Source organism: Marmota marmota, unplaced genomic scaffold (assembly GCF_001458135.2).
Source record: "Marmota marmota marmota unplaced genomic scaffold, marMar, whole genome shotgun sequence".
In the NCBI taxonomy this organism is placed as follows: Eukaryota; Metazoa; Chordata; class Mammalia; order Rodentia; family Sciuridae; genus Marmota; species Marmota marmota.
Genome location: NW_026000205.1, coordinates 13,111,561 through 13,121,247, shown reverse-complemented (window position 1 = coordinate 13,121,247; position 9,687 = coordinate 13,111,561). Strand labels below are relative to the sequence as shown.

Below are 9,687 nucleotides of genomic sequence, written 5' to 3'. Positions count from 1 at the left end.
AAAAAAACAGGCTGGGGAGGCCTGAGCTAACACTGTGGTCACAGAACCAGCTTTGTCTGGGGAATGCATCCTATGCTTTAATCAAGTTCCTATTCAATAGAGTTCCAGTGATTAATGGTCCAACTGCTTCGTTTTTGGTCCAAAGCTCATAAACAAGTTATTTTTAGTTTGATGCTTTTGGACTGAGGGAGTCAAAAAAGCAGATATATTACATAAATAACCTACTATAAGCTGAGGAGTGCTCTCTCTGGGCCAGAAGCGGACCCATTAATATTCCATGCACCTGTGGAAGGAGACCTAGAGGGAAATTCAAAAGGCCAAGAGGGATTTTCAGTTTTCCTACAGTGCTGAAAATAATGTCTTTTCCCAGTGTAGGAACAAAGAAAACATTGAAGAAAGTGGCCCTTTCCTAGCATAGAGAGACACAGAGAGAAAGATGACACCTGGGCAGGGAGAGGGAATTCTCTTAGGACCAAAAGATTGGGCAGCATAGGAATAAGGCCTTCTCCAATAAGGAAGGGTCTGCTGAATGTGTGGGTGAGGGAGGCAGGAAGAGGGGCTCCTACCCAAGGGCTGCAGGTACTTCAACAGTGGAACCAGAATTCACCTGCCCAGGCCTGCCCTGACAAGTTACTGAGTTCCCAGATGAGTGAGAAGTGGCTCTTGCTCTCGGAGGGTACACAACACAGGCAGGGAGACAGACAGGTCGTACATAGAGTCATCTGAGAAGAAAGGGTCTCTTCACAGAGGAAATTGGCACCAAAACAGCAGGGGCAGGGCCTTACCCACGAATTCATCCCATTCCTTAGAGACATGGGTGGGGATTAAGGGTAGATGTGCTGTGATCAAGAGACATCCTGCCCTGATAAAAGCCACTGTGTTTGGAGAGGTACAGTGGACTGAATTGTGTCCCTTCAAAATTCAAAAACTGAAGCCCTAATCCCCAACATGATGGTGTTTGGATATAGGGCTTTTAGGAGGGAGTTAAGGTTAAATGAGATCCAATCAGATACAATTGGTGACCTCATAAGAAGAGGAAGACGATGGGAGCACACACAGAGAAGGTGGCCATCTGCAAGGCAGGAAGAGAGCCCTCACCAGAACCCCATCCATGTTCTCAGACTTCCAACCTCCAGGGTTGTGAAAAGCAAATGTCTGTTGTTTATGCCACCCAGTCTGTGGGATCCGATCGGGGCAGCCTGAGCAGACTAAAACAGGAGGTGAGTGCTTCATTCCAGAGTGGACCTTTGAGCTGTACCTTGAGAAATGAGCAGAAATTTGCCAGAAGGATAAGGAAAAAAGGCCTTTCTAGGAGGGGGGAACAGCAGGTGCAAAGGTGAAGAGGCTGAGTGCATGGCCTGCCCTGGTAACAAAGGACATGATGTTTGACTGGCTGGGGTATAGGGCGAGCTGGGGAGGGGCTCAGATAAGGCTGGATCCACAGACAGGGCTGGGTTGATGGCCAAGGCCATTCAGGTGAAGGAAAATGCCTTACCTTACAGGCATTTGTCCTCTGGTGTGTAGCAGGGGAGATTCTCTGTCCCATTTGGTTTTCCTGAGAGGCTATACTCTGGCAAGAGTGGGGGAAGTGGGAGTTGGTCGATGAGACACAGGCACACCCTGTAGGGTCAGAGGACAGGACGGATTTGAACAAGATGTCAGGACTGAATGCCTGTACTGGCTGGGGTAACCTCTCCTGACATATATGATATCCTCCTTAAGCCCCTGGGAGGTCACTGGGGACTTACCTGCAAGTCACTACCTGTCTGCTTTGTGGTTCTGGAGGAAGGACTTGGCCCAGGGGCACTTACCAAGATCCACCTGCCGTCCCCTGCTTTTCCTTTGCAGTTTAACAGAGTACTTTGGGATGAGGAGGAAGTAGTCTAGAGGGCAAGTAGTGGGTCCCTGGGTGGGCTGGACAAATTCTCAGAGGTGAGGGGCTGTTAGGAGTTACCTGTGGAATAAGTGTCCTGGAGCTGTCAAATCCTGAAGCAGGAGCTGGTGGGAAATCTGGGTGAGCTGCCTGGGTTGGAGCCTCTTGACAAGGGAGGTGCCCATGAAGTAAGGGGGACTCAGCCATTGGTTGTCTGTCAGTATGAGAAATGGGAATGAAGGGGAATCTCCTGGGAGAGAAAAGGCTCCTTGTTTTACCCTCAGTGGTGACAAATCTAGTAACAAGAGAAACTTGTAAGTCCCCTGTCTGCCCATCTTTAAGATCTGGGAACTTAGTGGTCTCTATAGAGAGAGTCAAGGGAAGGCTCTCAAATTGGCTTGCCTCACTGTGCAGAGCAGGAAGCTGATGATGTACAATGGGGACCCCAGTTTTGACAGGCTGCCAGCTACCTCTGGCCTGGCTTCTGTCACATAGGGGCCAGGGAGAGAAGAGGCATGCTCTGATTCTGGCTTTACAGAGGAGGCAGCCAGCAACAGAAATGAAGATGCAGTTAATAAGGGCACCCTGTGCTCCTTATAGGTCAGAAAGGGAGGCTCTCTGCTAGGGAGGTAGGACAGGCTGGGTGGGGAGCAGGGAAGAGGAAAAAGGGAATCCTCTATGCACAGTGGTTCTGAGTTTCGAGTTCTGCAGAATGAAGCCAGGTTCTAGAGGCATTTGCAAAGTTAACCATTTTGGGAAAACAAACAGAGCAGCCCTAGTAATTTTTTTATTTTACTTTGGTTTAACCTTCCTAGTATGATGCACAAAAAACCCCTTTATACGTAAGTTTGAAAATCAGTTGAATTCTGAAGAGGAAAAATGGCACTAATCCTTCTGATGTAATTTTCTAACTTTATCTAAAGCTGGGGTGCGGATGTAAGATCCATCACTCCAAAGCAGGAGCAATTAAGGTAAAAGGTCAGAACCACCATTTTCAGGCACAGCTGAGCTCTGGTTAGGAGCCAGGATTATTTAACAGGGTACATCTAATGCAGTTGCAGTGATTCAATAACATACTCTTAAAAGACATTCTTAAAAAGTAAACCAAAAAAAAATCAACACACACACATGCACAAAACAAACAAACCAACAAACCAAATACCAGTTACTTTTTATTACAAATGCATTCTCAAATGAATTTTATACTAAGGCATTTTTTGCTGTAGGTATCAACAGGAAAAGCACACAAACCCAATGGACAAACAGTCAGAAGACTAATGTTTCTAATCAACAGATTCTCTTCTCTTGGAGAACCTCTCCTAGTCTCCCATTAAGTTACACATCTCACTGGCAGGCCCACTGGTGTGGGGGACTCTTCAGACCCATTAAAACCCCTACCTCATCAGTTACTTGCTGGGTGGGCTTGGACAAGTTGCTGAATTTCCCAGAGTCTCTGTTTTCTATAAATTGGGGACAATAATTCATTGTAGGGCTGCTAGAGGGATTAGGGAGAATGTATATGCTGAGGCCAGTTCTTAGTATGCTGTGGATGCTTGCTTGATAATAAGGGCTTGTTGCATTTTTCTTACCATCCAGAAGCACACTTTTAAGGTTCTACTTTTCCCAGAGCCTTTGCATATTAAGGAACTCATTGCAACACAGTTATCAAATGTCTGGAGGTATATTAAACCAGGGCTCTCAACATCATCGTTCACCTAGAAATCATGGCACTCTCTGCAGAATGTTCTAAGGCATCATTATTTCATCAGCATGAGCTAGAAATCATTTAGCTGTTAGGAAACATAACTGTATTGTATGGATACCATCTAAAATCACAACTGTGAGCGTGTATTAAAAAAATCCTCACTGTCGAATTCATAAGAATCTGTTGTTTCCAGCTTTCTGTCAATATTCCTCTACTATAACATGTGATTTCTTTCCTTGATTGCCATTTATCTATTTTATTTGCGTGTGCCTGCAATCGGAGAAGCAGCAGCAGGCACCAAAGATCCTAGAAAAAGAAAATTCAAAGTTTAAATTCAGGGGCTGAGGTTGTAGCTCAATGGTGGAGCCCCTGCCTTGCACGTATGAGGCACCAGATTTGATGCTCAACACCACATAAAAATAAGAAAAAGGTCTTGTGTTTATCTACAACTAAAAAATAAATATAAAAAGTTAAAATTCAGAACATTCTTATCCATTTTTGTTAATTTTGTTTAGCAAATTGGAGAAAGCTCTTTGCTATATTTTGGTGGAAAACTCCTTGGGTAGATGATGGGCCCCAGAGCTCCCCATCTAGCATTTGGGAAATAAGCAGTTGACGTGGGCAGGTCCCTGCCACCCTGTGGAAGGATCCAGGACTAGAATACAAACGGCAGCCCCCATCCCATCTGTTTGAATATTAAAAGTTACCAATCAAACTAAGAAACTGTTAGATAAAATATGTTCTGCCTTAACAAATACATCTTCAGAATGTCCTAGAAGACCAGATTTAAATTTTGAATTTGACTCTAGAACATTATGATGTAGGGAGAACCAGCCACCCTCACCCTTCTCGTTCCCTGTCCCACTTCCCTCCAGGAGGGTCCTTAGATCCTTGGTCAGGCAGGTGTGGGTGCTCAGCACAGTGCTCAAATGCTGCGCATACCTCTTGAAAATTGTCACCTGCCTCCCCTTGGGCCTAGAGATGTGCACGCAGGCCAACACCTAGTGAAGAGACCCAGGGAGATGCTCATGAGCTTTTTGGATGGGAAGTTCTTACTCCAAGGGAAGGAGCACCAGAGGAGGGTGTGAATGAGGCCCTCTAATGTGGGGCTCTTATGTCTGAAACTGGGCACACCCCAGGTGGAGTCCCAGCCCCCCCCCGTGAGCCTGTGCTCACTCAGTGCAAGCAGGAGAGCAGTGATCCTCCTACCCCTGCTGTGTCTCAAGGTCCCTGCTTCTGTTGAAGGACCTGGCAGTGGGAGAGACCCTTATACCTGCATCCCCAGTTCGTCCCTCTTCTCCATCTTGCCATTGAGAGATTGTAGCCACCATCCTTGGACCACTGCCACAGTCTCTTAACTGGTGTCCCTGCTGCTTTCCTCAACTCCTTGCCCCCACCCCAACTGTCCCTATGGAGCACCCCTAGTATTCTTTGAACGGTGCACTTGGGTCACACCACCTGTCTACTTAAACCCTCCCCTGACCACCCATGGATGTGGAAGAAATCCAGGTAGATTCGCCAGGCCTCAGGGCCCTGCACAACTTGGCCCTCATCTCTCCTCCAACTCGCCTTCTCCCTGGCTCCCCACTATGCCTTTTGCCAAGCAGAGCGAGTCCCAGGCAGGTGCTGCACTTCGCTCTTCTCACGCTCCGAAGTGGTTGGCATGGCTCCTTCCTTCCTGTCATTTGAGTGTCACCTTCTCAGAAAAAGCTCCTCTCAGGTACTGTGCCACACACTAGCCGCCCCTCCCCCCTCGCTCCCGAGGGCCCCTGTGAGTTTTATTTTCCTCATAGCACTCTCAGAAAAAATGGCCTTGTTTACTTATTTTACTTGTTCCTTATCTGGCTTCCCCCACCAGAATGCCAGCTTCACAAAGGCAGGGACCTTGTCTGTCCTGTTCTGCATATTTCCAGAGCTAGAACAGGCCTTGGCCGAGGGTAGAGCCTCAAATATTTGTTGAATGAACACAGAATGGATTCTATTGAAGAAAACTGCTATCCAGCCACCCTCCTAGAACTCAGCTTGTTCCCAAGCCCAGGAGGGCTGCTCGAGGGTGGCCCTGTAGGATGTTGGAGAAGACCCGACCCCCTGGGTCAAGGCTTCCAGGGGCAAACCCAATCCAGAGCTTCCTCAAACAGCTCCAGGCAAGACTTGCCAGGGCTTGGAGAGTCTTCACAGAGCCTTTGGGCTAACTTGAAAGAGGGCCCTCCCTTAGGCAGATGGGGCCCCCAGGGGCTTGGCCCAGCAAAAAGTGCCTTTGTCAGAGGAAAAAGGATCTCTTTCTCTGGGAAAGTCCAGGCAGGACGCAAGACCTGGGAAATGGAAGCCCCCTGAGTTGGGTCCTGAAGTGCCCCTTAATGGGGCCCCAGAGCACTCTCTATCCATAGGGCACGGCAGGGCCAGGCTTAGTTCTTGGATGGAGCTGAACATCAGTCTCACCTGAGCAAAGAGGTCTGCCTCCCTGCAGGCTCCTGTGGGAGGCTGGGGCTGGGGCTGCACTGGCATGTGAAACTGACAGGCCCTGGCTCTGTGCCCACTCCCACTCCTGCGCACCCTCCATTCTGACCCTGTTCCTTCTCCTTGTCAACTTCAAGGATTTGTACCTCAAGTGCATCTAAAAGAAAAAAGGAAAAGTCCTAAACGAGATAAGGAGCCAAATTTTCTGAAAAATCAAAATAAAGAGATATTTTGGTGCATCTTGTGATTAAAATTGGTTCCTTTGAGTCTACGCCCCTCAATATTCTGTATAAAATTCCCCAAGTGCCGACATCAAAGTATGAGAGAAATGAACTGCACATAGTGGGCTGTTTGCTACATTTCCAAAAGCCACATCTGTTCAAGCACATTAATTGGGTTTTATTTTGCACAAAGGGAGCCATTACCAGGTCCTACCATGGCCTAAGGTGATATGTTATCAATTTACAGATTGAAAAACCAGATTGCAGCTGGGCACAGCATTGCACACCTGTAATCCCAGCAATTTGGGAGGCTGAGGCAAGAGGATTGTAAATTCACGGTCAGCCTCAGCAAATTTAGTGAGGTTATAAACAACTTAGTGAGACCCTGCCTCAAAATAAAAAATAAAAAAAGATCTGGGGATGTAGCTCAGTATAAAGCACCCCTGGGTCCAATCTTTAGCACACACAAAAAAAAAAAAGAAAAAAAAAAAACCAGATTGTAAAAGATTGCAAATGTATCAACATCCAGAATAAATCCTTAACTGAAACAAAGGAAGTTGCAGAATAGCATTTAAATTCCACTTTGCTGGAGAAAAAAACTCATTAAATATATATTTCCAGATGTATAGAAAAAAAATGGGAGAACCACACACCAAACAGTTAACAGTGGTTCTACCTTTGTAGGGAGAGGGATAATGCATACTTTATAATTTATAGACTTAGGTATATTGGACTTTTTAAACAGATGAGTATGCATATATTACTTTTACAGTTTTATAAACTATAAAAATGCTTTAAGTCGCCTTAATTTTATAGTTTTGTAATTTTATAGTTTTGTAAACAATAAAATATTTTAAGTCACCTTAATTTACAAATATAAAATGCTGCCATGGATTGCATAGTTTTGTAATAACTTCAAAATGCTTCCAACGATCATGTTTTCCAAATAAAAAATCTGGGAACATGCTCTAAGAATAGATTTATTTTTCTGATTTGTGAGTTTTCTCATATGAAGAATCATGCCCAGTTATAGACAATAAATCACATTTATTTTACATTTAACAAGTCATCTTTAAAAGAAAAAAGTTCATTTATTAATGCATAAAACCTTCTACAAATCAGCATGTAAGAGAATCACAATCCAAAATAAAATTGGAAAATACTGAGTTTATTTAAAGAACAGTAAATGCAAATGGCTTTTAAACATATTTAAAAGTGCTAACAATCTGAATGAGGAATATAAAAATTAAAACTAAAGCAGTTGAACAAATCAAGATGAAAATACCTGATAATGTGCTATACTAATAAATGGATAGGGCAACCAGGTAGGATTACATACTGATGCAAACTCTCTGGAGGACAATTTAGCAATCCCTATCCAATTTTAATGTGTCATTTTCTTTTCACCTAGCAATTCCACTTCTATAAATTTAATTCCATAAACTCTCATATATACACAAAAAGGTATAATTGACCGCAATATTGTTTACAATTGCAAAAGATTGGAAAGAAAGGAATGTCTGTAACCAGAAGGCTGGTTGAATAACCATGGCCAGTTAATACTCTTCAGTGTCTCTGCTAAAAAAGAGGGGGTATATGGAAAGACCTCTGGTGTGTTTATTCACCACTCATATGTATTTATTATACACATGTATACACATGTATATATGGATTGGGAACCATGCTCTAAGAATGGATTGTTGACTGATGTGTGAGTCTTCTCATATGAAGATCACAGTTACAGACACTAAATCACATTTAATTTTACATTTAAAAATTTATTTTAGTTGTAGATGGATACAGTACCTTTGTTTATTTTTATGTGGTACTAAGGATCAAACCCAGTACCTCACATGTGCTAGGCAAGTATTCTACCACTGAGCTACAACCCCAGCCCCTTAATTTTACATTTAACAAGTCATCTTTCTGTTAAAGGAAAAAAATCTTACTTATTTATACACAAAGAACTTCTGCAAAACAGTATGAAAAGGAATTGTAACCCAAAAGAAAATATAGAGAATAAACACGATAGACTCTGTGTGTGTGTGTGTGTTTATACACATATGTATACACATAGACCATGCAGAAAATGTGTATAACATGTTCCATTTCTGCAAAAAAGTAGGGGGAGGGCCTAAAACGATGCTTATCTCTGTCCAGAATATCTGAGGAAGAGGACATGAGCAGGAACAGTATAAGAAAAAAGACTTGAAATTGGGTGAGAAGTTTTTATTGTGCATTAAGATAAATAAAATAATTAAACCGTGAATAATAATGAATTTGGGTTGCTCCCCAAATCCCAAAGCATATGATTGCTGCATGTACCCTAAAAGCACTAGCCTTAGGATAATGAGGATTCTTTTTTAGTTTTTATAGAGTTGAACAGAACCAAATGGACCCATAAAAGACTTCATGGTACTTTATTTTCATTGGTGGCCCCCAGAAAAAATCTATAAACCAGTCACTTACAGTAAAGCTCTTTCCCTCGACATGGAGCTGCGTTTCCTGTTCGTATTGATTTAGCAGTTCAGGGACTGTGGACGGGGCAGGACTGGCCCATCCTACTTCTCCAACTGGTCTTGTTTCTACCACTTTCAGTCAAACTTCCAAAGGTCGCTTGGAAAGCACACAACCCACTAAGCTATCCAGACAACTCCCTTTTGGCTGGGTTACTGCCCCCAGCCTGGATCCCAAATGTGGAGTCCTGGGAACCAGGAAAAAACACTGCTATAGATCCTCCCCTCTGCTTGGCCAACAAGTAGAGGTGACACTGACCCAAGGGGAGTTTGCACAAGTACATCTTTAGAACCCAATTTTAAAAATGATTAGAAAATCTAGCTCACATTCCAAATGCAGTTGTTTTTATCTTAGTCAAGGTGCAATAACAGTTAAACAAAAACCAGCATGAGTCACACTCCTATAAAACTGTCCGCTTCCAGAGTTCAGGGTTTCTCTACATGAGGGGAAACTCAGAGTTGGTCAGCACAGAAAGGAGATGTTCTAGTCTTTTACTTTTCTGGGGGAAGTTATTATAAAACAAGCAGGTCCCATGGAATGTGCCCAATGGCTCACTGACATGGAATGTACTCTCTGGGTGGATGTTGATTGAATTCTTTGGTTGCCAGGCACCGTCTGACCCTCCTTCCAATAGGGGGGGATGGTTCTCTTTAGGAGTCCCATCTCCCCGTGCAGAAAGCAGGAAGACCCTCACACAGTCTCTCTCTCTCACAGCTGGCATGAGGCAAGCAGCGAAGGATCTGATAATACACACCCCAACTAGAGCCATCAGGGCATGCGTGCAAGATGTGAAAGAGCAGGCGACACCGGATTCTACTTTGCTAAGGGCAGCCAAGAGACAGTGTCTGGCATGCTTCAGCTATTGGAACTGGCCATGTGGTCTCCAGGCTAGATCCTCTGGCTTCCCTAGAGAA

The 9,687-nt window shown here is 44.1% G+C and overlaps 1 long non-coding RNA gene across 1 annotated transcript; it reads right to left on the bottom strand.

Moving 5' to 3' along the window:
* Positions 1–1,110: 1,110 nt before the first annotated feature.
* LOC125612617 lies at positions 1,111–9,034 on the bottom strand. The gene is made up of 3 exons (XR_007343093.1): positions 8,726–9,034; positions 1,955–2,087; positions 1,111–1,620 (listed from the first exon to the last, which is right to left on the bottom strand). It is a non-coding gene; the product is annotated as an uncharacterized LOC125612617 (long non-coding RNA).
* Positions 9,035–9,687: the final 653 nt, after the last annotated feature.